Raw genomic sequence first — 12,804 nt, forward strand, 5'->3', positions numbered from 1 at the left:
TTCGTATTATATTACCCAACCAATTCTGATTTTCAACTATTAAGAAATTTCGTCGCGTATTGCTCCACAACTTCCACTACAGCGAGTTTTTGACTTCAGGTGTTCCCAGAGGTGATATCAATTCGGATATTGGTTACCTCCGGACATTTGCGCTTGATGACCTCTTCTACCTCATTCTTTTCGACCAGACAGTCAAGGTTTCGGGTTTCCAGAGAGCATGTGGGTTCAAGGCTAGAACCAAAGATTTCTCTCCCAGTAACCTTTTCACCGCTTCACAGAACGTACCTTTTGTCTCCTCTGTTCTCCCTCGCGCCTAATTCGACGAGGATTCCAGCATCCTTTGTTTTCCGAATGGAAGATACTTTCGCCTCGCTATCTTCGGAATTGATCCTATAAAGGATGTTGCTGAGGGCTTCCGAAAAGTTCTGACCTTCCGTCGGTTTAATACGCAGAGCTGGCGGTCTAGTCATCCTTTGTCATCCCATCTTTTCTTTGTGTCCGCGGGGTATTGTTCGCTCTCGTTTTTCTTCGCCTTCTTCTTTTGACCTCTGGAGAGTACCTGAGTCAAATCTCCTTCAGATGCCCATTCCCCCTTTCGTTTTTTTCCCTAGTTCGCTGGGCAATGAGTTGTCAGCGTTCCGTTTGGCGTTTGCGGTGCTCTTAGCGGGGGTGTGGTTGTTTCTGCTTTTCGTGCATCTTCTGTTAAACTCCTGTCTGCCTGTAATACGAAATTGTGTCCATTCGCTCCTCCAGCTCCATTAGCCCGTTTTCACCTCTTTGCTGACGTTTTTTTTTTGAAGGTACGTTGCAGACCGCATGCGCCTCAAAACTGGCGCACATTTCTTGACATATGAATAGTCGACAGCGACAGTTTCAGTAGTTTCCACTATGTTTCTCCCCGCGACAACAGTACTGCATGGTATTGTTTGGATTGCCATCTCCGTTGCAGGTGCCGCATAACTCTGTTGGCCGGAATAGTCAGGAATGGATATACCTTCGGAGACAAAGCTCCTACTCCAATTGCCTGACGCCTGACCTACCCTTAGCTGGTCCTGGAACTCATGGACGGGTCACTGCTTGCTCGGGGCAGTGCGGTCTGCTAATACCGGTTCAATGCACACTATCCGATCAGGATCCCGAAGAGGCTGGCTCCTGATACTTCTATAACTACCACCTTTTCAGAGCTAGGCTCACATCACCTCATCGAAGTCGACAAGGAGTACTCAACCGCTTCAGGGAGCACCAATCTGTCCCGGCATGTATCGGTCATCCGCAGTTCGCTGGTAACCGAGAAACTTTCTCGAGGTTACTACCTAGGACGTAGGTATTATGTCAGTTAGGGGGTCAGAACTACTTAGTCGGGCACCTCGGGGATGCCGGCTCTCGTATTATAAGCGGCCCATTAAGGATCCCCGGACGACCTGTTAGGAGACTATAGACTTAAGATTTATAGGAGACTCCAATAATTCTCACTCATCATAATTCGTGATTATGCTGTGAGGACCTCCAGGTAACTTACTAGCATCTTCAACAGCAATTCCGTTAAAATACCTTGCACTAATCTTGGAAACAAACTGATAATCAAGACTTCCATTTTTCGTTTTTTTTTGGACAATATTAAGTTCGAAAATCAATTTCGGATTTCACATCCAAGTCCATGTATTGTTCTTCAGATTCATATTTATCTATTTTCACATTTAAGTTTTTTTAGGCATTTTTCAGGGACAAAAATAAATCATAAACGAGAAATTGTCAGATCATTCTCTGTGGGTAAGAAAAGACTCTGTAAGACAGCTCATGGGGAAAATTTCCAAGTGCGTGGCTCACTTAGATGTAACATGTAATCACTAATTGTTTGGCATCATTTATCTCCTGGTTTTCTCGACGGTGAACGTGCGTAACGTATTCTGGGATCCATAATTATCTCCCTCACTAATTTTCGGAACTACTGAGCAAGATCTAATGTTCTATTAGTTGGGATGGGAGGTCATTTAGTGAACTTGTTACCACGGGGGGTTGGAATCTTTTTCAAGGAGACATTGGATTCTGTGATTTTTTCTTTCCGAAGTTCATGGTATCTGGGATGCACAGGACAAGGATTTGATGTCTTAGAACTGAGATTGATTTTTTTGAAAATATTTAATATGGTTTGGCGATAGTGTGAAGTTTGAGAGCGTACAGATATACAGATGACTCCCTGACTATTGCAAGAATTTACGATATTATCCGGTTGGTTGAACAGTCACCATTTCCAACTGCTAATTTTCCGCTGATGTTTCAATGATTCGAATCCGCTTGCCTGGTGATCGCCTGCAGATCCCAATCCGATTGTTATTCAGTTCGACTTCTTCCTTGTGCTGTCATTGTCAATGATGCTCACCCTCTTGTCTGCTCCTATCCATTCTTATTCCTCGTGGACTCGTTGGCTGCGCCATTCAATTCTACCTCTTGCATTTTTTATCGCTATAAAATAATTCGTTTATAAATGCTACGCATGTCTTCCACATCTCTTTGGATCTCTGAAGAATTGAAATGACTCCCGAAGCCGGAGGCCAAGCAGGAAAATAATAGCCTCAGCCACAAGAACGTAAGACGCAACCCAAGAACGTTCCGCGAAGAATACTAACCAAATTGAAGCCTCAACGAAATGATTGAACGACTCCGCGAGGAATTTTCTTGAGAACAATTGCGAAGGTGATCTTTTGTCTATTGGATTTCTTGAGTCGGGATTGGGGGATTGGATAGTAATCAATAGCACGATTCTTCAAGTAATTACTTTCTAAATTATTGGTGGTGTGGAGAAGCGAGGTAGCATGCAATGGGTTATGGGTAATTGTGGTCTGGTATAACGGCAAAAAGTGGAATTGAGAAGGTGAACAAGTCTGATTATTATGTAAGGGCTGAAAAACGGTGGGAAGCAGAGAATCAAGTTAATGAGTCAGTATTATTCCGTATAAACAGGCTAGCGGTGGGATCCATGTGTAGATATGAAATGACGCCCAAGCTTCCTGCTACTCCTTGAATCCAATCCCCTTGAATGGAAGAGGATCTTAACTGTTTCATATGTTGAGGAGGAGGAGCTGGATTTTTGTCAACCCCGAGAGAAAAGCTGTCGTATTTTTCAGAATTTCGAGGAAGTTTGACCATTCCCAGCCCGCCACTACCTAAGTGCAGCTTCAACGAGGTAGTTGACACTAGTCTACTTGTCTAACCATTTGGGCATCCCCAAACTTCAATGCTTTCTACGAATGGCGCCCAACGTGGGGCATCAAAGCAATAAATCTGATGAGTAAATACTTCGGCTTCAAATTTGGTTTTTGGATTGCCGTATTTAAAAGATGTCAGTCCCCTACCTATTCTCAAGCTAGGCCTTAAGTGAGTTTGCTTCGCCTTTATAACTTTGCGGCCTTATTCTTTATAAAGCAACTGTTGATCATCATCATCGTCATCAACGGCGCAACAACCGGTATCCGATCTAGGCCTGCCTGAATAAGGAACTCCAGACATACCGGTTTTGCGCCGAGGTCCACCAATTCGATATTCATAAAAGCTGCCTGGCGTCCTGACCTATGCCATCGTTCCATCTCAGGCAGGGTCTGCCTCGTCTTCTTTTTCTACCATAGATATTGCCCTTATAGACTTTCCGGGTGGGATCATCCTCATCCATACGGATTAAGTGACCCGCCCACCGTAACCTATTGAGCCGGATTTTATCCACAACTTGACGGTCATGGTATCGCTCATAGATATCGTCGTCATGTAGGCTACTGCTGCCGCTCCTGACCAACATCAATACTTCAGAACTGGTTAGAATTTGGAATCCAATTGAATTAAACTTCTTCCATGACATTCGAAGAGAGATGATAGATTGTTTTTGTCTTTTCAGAACCGAGGCGGCCACAAACTGTGATTTTTTCCAATTGACAGGTTAAATGGGAGATTCAGTTATCATAAGGGCATGGAGGTATGAGGTATTCGTATAAAAGATCAAGTAAAACATGATTGAAGATCATCCAAAAAACATATTCAAGTATCTTCAATCCCAGTAGAAGAATGGGGTGTTACAGTGGCATCACGTAAGGACTATCCGAGGAGCCACTCATTGGAGGGTCGGACGAGGATGGACGTCACGTCGGGAGTAGCACAGGGATCCATCCTAGGGCCGAAACTCTGGAACGCTACCTATGATAGTCTACTTAAACTCGACATGCCAGAAGAGTCACACCTGGTTGCTGGACTCACAGTCGAACAGGCGCAAAGCAGAATCGGCATATTGATGCGACCGGCAAGCGGATGGATGACTACTCATGATTTCAACCTTTCACTGAAAAAAACCGAAGTAGTCATCCTGACTAAAAAGAAAATTCCGACCCTGCATCCCATATCGTTCGGCGAGTCGATAATTGAGTCAAAACCAGCGGTAAAGTACCTCGGTCTGACTCTTGACTCAAAGATGAGCTTTTTTGAGCAAATCAAAGCAGCAGCGAACAAGGCCGCAGCTGGAATTTCGGCGTTAAGCAGGCTAATGGCAAACGTTGGGGGGCTCATCGGCAATTTAGGTGCGTGGCTGATTCGGAGGTATGGTGAGACTGACTATTTCCTTACCCAATTTTTAAGTGGGCATGGAGTTTTCCAATCTTATCTGCACAAGATTGGAAAGGCGCAATCTCCGGATTCTGTGTTTTGCAATGGGATTGATCACGACGCCCATCACACGTTTTTTCCTTGTGGAAGGTGGGATGGGGTTCGTCAGAAGCTCTATTTAAACACAGGGTTTCTCTCTCCAGACAACACTGTCGAAGAGATGCTGAGGACTGCTGACAAGTGGAGCGGTGTTGCCCATTACGTTCGGGTATTTCTCGTTGCTAAGAAGATAGAGTCTTACCGGTGGAGAAGCCGGATGACAGGGGGTTCCTTGAACTGACAGTTCCCTTCCTCCTCTCCGCTCCCATTGGTGAATGGAATTCCCTGATTTGAGGTCTTTGTAAGGCGGGAGAGTTCGGGGACTAGCCCGAAGTAATGTGACAAATGGTTCCAGGCTAGCTCTCTGACGATAGGGAGGTGTTTAGTTGGTAGTCCGACGACGTACCGAACCGGCAGTCCAACACTGTGTGCGTAGATACATTCACCAACCCTACCTAAAAAAAAACTATCCACTGCCAAACAATTCTTTAAAACCCTCGGTAACCCATTTATTGCAAGGGGGACTACAATGCGAAGCATACACGTTGGGGCTCACGATTCATAACTCCAAACAAGTCAGCAATCAAGATATGGGGATAGTTGCTAGTGAGAGCCTGACGTATTGGCCAACAGACCTCAATACAATTCCTTACCGTATAGACTTTGCAGTCACTAAGAAAATCCAGCGAAACAACTGTTGTCTCAGCTATCTTACCACCTAGATTCTTATCACTCACTTATCTTATGCTTGTACTCACACTTCAGTGGAAAAATCTCCACACTGAACAACAAAAAGGGATTCAATACCGAAAATATATAAGTACCCAAATAAATAGCAGTGTTGCACTTAAAATGAAGGACGACATTGACATTGTCGACAGGACGTTTACTCACTTGATCAAAGTGGCACCTCATCATGCAACACCAACCTAAAAGGCGAGTACGACTTTGACAGCCTTGTCTTCGAAACTAATCGATAACCTGCTAAGCAGGAAAAGGAGACTAAGATGTGATGGGCAAACAACTCGCTATCCGAACTTAAAAAATTACCTGATAGCAGTGAAGAAGAAGCTACATTGGATCCTTCAACACGAAAAACTTCAAGGTCTTAACCACTATCTCCATAAAATGCCACCAAATCCAACAAGCAACTATTAGTCACTTTGGTAAGCGACAAAAGTTTGAAAGTACCCATATTCTCAACGATTACCTACCTCGTCGTGGTGAGGGAGCTCAGTAAGGAAGATACTCTAGGAAACGAGAGGTGAAACCTGAAGCCAAGCGCTAATCAAAACCCCAAGCATAGGTGTGACTACTGTATCGAGGGCTGAATGGTCAGAGGGGTTGGGATGTGGCCACAAACGGTGACCTCTGGGTTCCGAGCGACCCTCAATTTCAACTAGCCTTGTCTCGGCAAAAAGGGACTCTGCCGAGATGGACTTACTTTCCCCGATAAAACTGAGGCTATGCAGCTAATTATGAGAAACAAAAAAAAAAAACAAAAACCTATTAACAAACTAAAATTAAATCTCGATTATGGCGATCCAACCCCGAGTGAAGAGGCAACCCTACGCTCATCGATGGAGAACCTGAGTCTAGATTCAGATTCTCCACTTACTCAAGCGGGAACCAGTCTAACTGGGACCCAGACTTTAACGAACGAGCCGAAGCAGGCCTCTTCTGTCAGCACTCCTGACTCCGGGCTCCAGTTGGCGTCACCTGCTGAGGCTAAAGTCTTGCCCATGCGTAAGCAGCCGTCCACGGACAGCAAACAACCTACGGGTAAACCGCCTTCAGCAAATTACAACCCACGAACTGTGCCAAGGTTGAGGGCAAAGGATCATTTGAAACACCTGCGGCTAAGGAGAAACCGAAGCAGCAACGGTCCTCGGAAGATCCCAACTCTTCGACATAAAAGACAGCAAAGAGAGGTCTGCCTACAACGGCTAGGCCTTCATTTTCCACCAAGGCTATCGAAACCCATGGATAGGTCTTGTATGAAGACACTAATCCTTCCGGTTACGATACTTTTTTCTCTTCAGGCTTTGTCCTTCACACGCGGGATCGGCTCGTGTGACTCAATTCGATCATCTTGTTTCTAATGACATTGTATGCATTTTCTTGGTCAGCTTCTTGCGGGACCTGTCACCAAGGGAGATCAGATAGGATTTAGCATAAAGGAATAGCTTCATACCCTATACCCTATTTATCACTTTCCCTAATCTTAGCATTTTATTTTTGTTTTACTGAGGATAGGAAGTGTGTTGCTTCAAACGCTCCTCCTTTGCTTGGGCTTGGGACCACAATACTATGTTAATAGCATGGCCGAGTTCTTCCGGTTACAATACTGAGCAGTGCCAACAGCTTAGGAGGAAACTCCTCCTAGTTGTAAGGAATGCATCTTCGCAAGGCAATAAGCTTAAGTCAATATGTGTATACCGTAAACTGTTATGGCTTAATTTTGCCGGCGAAAACACGAACGAGTGGCTTAGGTAGTACTGCTCCCCCCTCAATGATGTCTGGGAAAGGGTCTCTGAGCTGCTATCGTTGAAAAAGTGCATCCTTTAGCTTCCAAAAGAAGAACGTAATGGTGCTAAAGTCTAGGAACAACTTTGTGTCCAGAATAACCTCAACAAATCCACCTGAATGCTGCCGGGCAGCAAAACAGGAGAGAGAGCCGATAGACCGGGAACTTTCCCTACTATTCGCGCTCCCGATGTTAAGTAAGTATGGGCTAGAGATGGGCTACTATGGGCTAGAGATCGTCACGTTACAAGTGTCGGCTCCTAAAACCATTGATGGGGATGCGAAACCCTCGGCATCTTCATCTGAAGCGTAGATGAGGTCCCATAGTGTGATTCAAACGCTAGCTGGAATCGCTTTAAAGAGGCAAAGACGGTTTTAAAGAAGAGCATAAGACCGGCTAAATGATTATCATGGAGACGCTGGGAAGAGACTAACTCTCTTGAGGCAACCTCAAAGCTGAAGCGAATTTTGGTTAAAGAACCTAGCCAGAAACTGGGTTATTTACGTTTACAGAACGAGAGGTACACAGAAAGCGATGAAGAAACGGCAAACCATTTGCTCGAAGTGCATTTCCCAGGCAGCATTCAAAATCTAATCTCGGGGCCAACAGGACAGCCCTCAATCGAGAGACTGGAATCTGTCATGCAAAGTAGTATCAGTGGAGCGAGTAAAATGGGCATTTAACTCGTTCCATCGATACAAGCCTGCAAACCCAGATGAAATCATTCCTGCGCTAGTAATAGAGGGAATGGATGCCTGGGGCTATATATTCGGAATATTTATCGCGCATGCCTAGCACACGCTTATACTCCAATTAAAAGGCGTGATGTGAAGATGTTTTTCATTCCCAAACCAGGGAAACACACCCACACACACGCCAAAAGGTTCCAACCGATCAGTTTAACGTCTTTTCTACTGAAAGGACTAGAAAGACTAGTAGATCGGTGCACAAGGGATACACACATTTCTAAGTGGCCACTTCACCATAGGCAACACGCCTACCAGAAAAGCAAATCCACGTAGACAGCACTCCATGAACTTACGGCAAAAATTGAAAAGGCGATGTCCGAAAGGCGCATTCATGGACATCGAAGGTGCCTTCAGTTATGCCTCATTCGCGGCAATTTATGATGCTGCAAGACAACATGGAATCGAACCACTGCTAATCAGTTTGATCCTTCACTTGTTAGAGGGAGAAAAATCCACATATCGGTCGGCCAGAAGTCTATTAAAGCAGGATGTCTTAGGGGCTGCCCACAGGGAGGGGTTCTCTCTCCACTGTTATGAATCTTGGTAATGGGTACCCTGCTGGGACAAAGTAGTCTTCGAGCAAGCATTTACTAACGACCTAGCCGTAACAATATGACCGTTTGAATGCAATTCGAAATCCACAGTTGGTGCCTCCGCAATGGACTCACGGTGAACGCTAGGAAGACTGGAGTAGTTATGTTCACTAGGAACGCTAGGTGGGGCAACTATATGCTACCCACCTTGGCAGAGACGGAAATCCAACTGGCACAAACAGCCAAATATTTAGGAGTACATTTCGAATCCAAGTTAACGTGGAAGCACCATATCCAGGAACAATATCAGAAATCCTGCAGATTGCTCTGGTGCTATAGGAATGCGATAAGTAAGACCTGGAAATTTTCACCAAAATGGATACACCGGATGTATACATCCTTTATTATGGATATATCTATTTTGATGTATGCATACATTGTCTGGTGGCCGAGACTGAACTCTGCTAACAGCAAAGAGCTGCGGATTCAGAGGCTTGGTTGCCTAAGTATTACCGGAGCAATGGGTACTACGCCGACTGAGGCGCTTGAAGCTATCCTAAATTAACACATTTGGGCTCTTGCCGGCAGGCGAAAATCCTTGTGAAAGAGCCTGGGGTCCCTAGAGCGGTATTTTTGTTGTTCCTTAAGAAGTCGGACATGAAAACCCTAGTAGGGCTTTTAACGGGATACTGCTATACGATATGGAAAAGATTGGGGTGGTGGTTTTGGTTATGTGCAGCTAATGTGGGGAGGAGGAGGAGACGACCCTATACTTTTTATGCAGCATATTAGTGGTTGAACTTTATGCTGGAGAATGTACATCTCCTTGGCATTGGTCACTTGGAGAGCTCTCTCTGCGGAGCTGGTTAGTATATTCAACTAGTCTAGCCATACCTTTATGAAGATTTGCTCATGTATAGCCTTCATTGACCAACAGTCTTCTCAGTTTTGCACATGTGCGACCTCTATTCTTTTGCTGCTCCCATAGTTGAAGGACGATTGCCCAATGCTTTCGCTGTGCATGCAGAGGGGGCTCATATGGGAGGCTGTGTTGCGCGCCAGTACAACAGTGACGGAAGAAGGTCCTCAACTGAGCCAGATCTTCCTTTTCGATAGGAATTCACATCAACTTCTTTTTGCAGTATCGTGTTCCACTGGGTAACAGCTTCTAAGAAACCGCGGCCCTTGCGTTTGTTCCTGCACTGCTGAACTAATTACTCTGAATTCTCTAAGAGTTTTGGCCGGAGTGGTTTTTTCTCCTACCCTCGCAACTTTTAATATTCGCAAAGGGGTCTCCTACGCTTTGTCTTTCGTTGAACTTGGCCTATTACGAACCCCCGCCGCGTAGAAGCATTGGATCTGCATTCTCGAACTTAGCGAACTCTAAATATATCTCAGATGCTATTGTAATTTAGAATAAAAGTCAGATATTGTTTGCCAAACCCAATTTTCGAGTTGAATAAATTCTCCAAATTGCTTCCTGTTAGCTTTGTTTGTATTCTCGTTTTAAGTGCTTTTAACTCCTTGTTCTCAACATATTTTGATTAAGTCCCTAAACAATATGGCCACCTTTCAAACACCATCGACAAATGATGGACATCTGCAATATCGGATATTGACACGTCTGGATATTCTGGCACTTCTGGTTATATTATTAAATCGAAAGCACTTAAAACTTCACTCCGAGAATTGACCATGCCACGAAAATCGTTCATTTAAATTTGATGGCAAAGCTAAGTCATTACCATCAACACCGCAAAAAGTGTTTTTCCATCGACCCATTATATCTATTGACTTAAGTCATGCAGACATGCTCCTTTTTAACATAGTATCTTGTATCTTCCAAGGAAAAAATGCTGGCTATATCAACCAGAAAAGATAATAAGAAATGCACCTCGAACGTCCTATTGTTATGTTGTCCAATGAAGGAGGAAACGATGATGACTATGGCGGTTTCTGTGGTAAACACCACGGAAAGCATCATCATCTTGAGAATGAATCGAAAAGCATTGAATTCTAAAGAAAGATACAAATGATGTGGAGAAGATACCGTGGATTTGGCTTCGAGATACCACGAAATTAGTTCATTGTTTTGGTTGCTTGTGTATTTGATATTGTGGCTGGAAGGGCTCTGCAGTAAGGGCAATTTGTGGAGTAAGTTCGGAGCATGTTTGTCATTTGTTGATACAAACTCTTGAATTTTATATCTCATCTATTAAATTTAAATCTGCCATCCCTAGATGAACATCTAGGAAGCAACTTCTTAAATTTTAGTCATACTGGGAATGTTGAGATTTGCACCAAAATTTTCGTAGCCAAGGGTAGTATTGAATTGAATTCAACCCCATGTCCGGAAAGGGTGGGGCGATCATAGACAAGGAAAGGGTAGGTTCCCCTTTTCAACCCCTTTAAAAAGTCATAGTGCCACAAAGTGTTTCTTTGGTATGTCATAGTAGTTAAGTTTTCAACCTACCTGTGGAGGAGGGTAGGATGGGTGCGTACAGTTCAAGGAGAAAAGTCCTCGCTCTCTAACCCTGTTAAGGAGTTAAGGTTATCCCCCTCCATTTAAAAACTGATGGCACTTCAAATTCGGGAAATTTTCATGTCATAACGGTAGGGTTTAATTTTCAACTTTATCCCTGTAAGGAAACACGAGGCCCTTTCTACCCAATTCCTTTGAAAAGTTGAGTACCCCTTTGAAGATCTATGGCGTAAGCAAAGTATGCAGGGAGAAGTAGCGAGTCTTTTTTATCCAATCCCGTTGACAGATTGCGGCGGTGATCACGAAAAGTTATGGGGTTCCAAACGAGAGGAATTTTGGGATCATCTTAGTAACATTCTTTGCCAGCCGCACATCCAAGGGTCGCTTATTAATAGTATAGAATAGCCCTTTTTTGGCATTGTAAGTTTCTAAGAGGGAGTGATTGCTACCATTCCTTAACAGGGCTAGACGGGGGACCCATGGTCATATCAAAATACCCTACTTTTGAAGCGCCATCGTTTCTTACGTGGTGTGGACTTCCCGCTTCTCTTTTCATACCTACCTTACCCCCTCCTAAGATCAGATTTAAAATTAAACTCTAACGTCATGCGAACGTCCCAATTTTCCTATGAAAAGGTGGGTGACTGCTGCAATCCATCAACGGAGTTGGTATGGAGGTCTTTCCTCTTTCTTCTATCTTACCCTTCGTCACCTCGCCTAAAGGAGAGGATTCAAATTTCCAACCCAACTTTGAGGCACCAGAACTTACTAAGCAGTAGATGGCGTACAATTGCCACGACGTTCCATCATGGTTGATGAATGAAAGTCCCCTTCCGTTCTCATAACCTCCTCATCATTTGCGGAAATAAAGTTAAAAACCTTTGACCTTTATACAATCATTAATGGAATTGAGATTTATTTAACCTACGCGTAAAATTGGACTAAACAAGTGACCTTAGACTTAGGAGACCTTCCAAAGCTGATCCGACTGATAAGAGTCACAATTGGAAGCGTAGAATGCCAAGAACGAAGCAAAAGCAAGCTGACTCAGAGTTTCTGGATAGTCACTGCTTAAACAGGGAGATAGCCACGCCTCCTTACTTTTCAATCTATCACAGGAATTTGTTGTCAGAAAGGGGATCTCAGAGCTTACAAAGGGCTCATTGTCAACAAAATCTAAACAGCTTGGGACTGTAATAATAAACTGCGCCTGGTGCTACCAAATAGTTTCAAAAAGTCATCACTGAAAAAGGGATCAGAAAACTTTATCGACATGTTTGAGCGGAAAATTTACCAGAAAATTTGTGAGCCGTTGAAAAAAGGGGATGAATAAGATCATGAGCTGAATGAGATATCCAAAGAACATTAAACCTTGTTAAGTTCCACAGGCTACAATAAGCTGGGTATATCGAACGAATGCCAGGCAATACAATTCCGAAACAACTGCTTAAAGAAGCCGCGGTAGTCCAAAAACCTTGCATAAAATCTGCACTCTTTTCAAATTGGAGGACATGGCCGCTGTATTGAAAAAACTAAAAGCTATGTATCCGGAAGGTAAAGGGCTCTCTTGGACTAGTGCCCTATCACATAAAAGGTTAAGGTTAAGTCAAGAAGCAGGAGGCTCCAAACGCTAAAGACTTTTATTAGCCTCATCAAAGACGGTGTTCTTAGTCTGCTGCGAATCTGAGAATGTTTTTCAGAAACGAAACGGAAACTGGGTGCGATTCGTTTTTCAAGAAACCTTTCCGAAATATCATCGTTTAAGGTTTGAAGAGACCGGGCAGCTGCATATGAACTGCAGGGTCGTATCGCCTTCTTCTACACATTGAC

This window comes from Hermetia illucens, chromosome 4, assembly GCF_905115235.1.
Source record: "Hermetia illucens chromosome 4, iHerIll2.2.curated.20191125, whole genome shotgun sequence".
Lineage (NCBI taxonomy): Eukaryota > Metazoa > Arthropoda > Insecta > Diptera > Stratiomyidae > Hermetia > Hermetia illucens.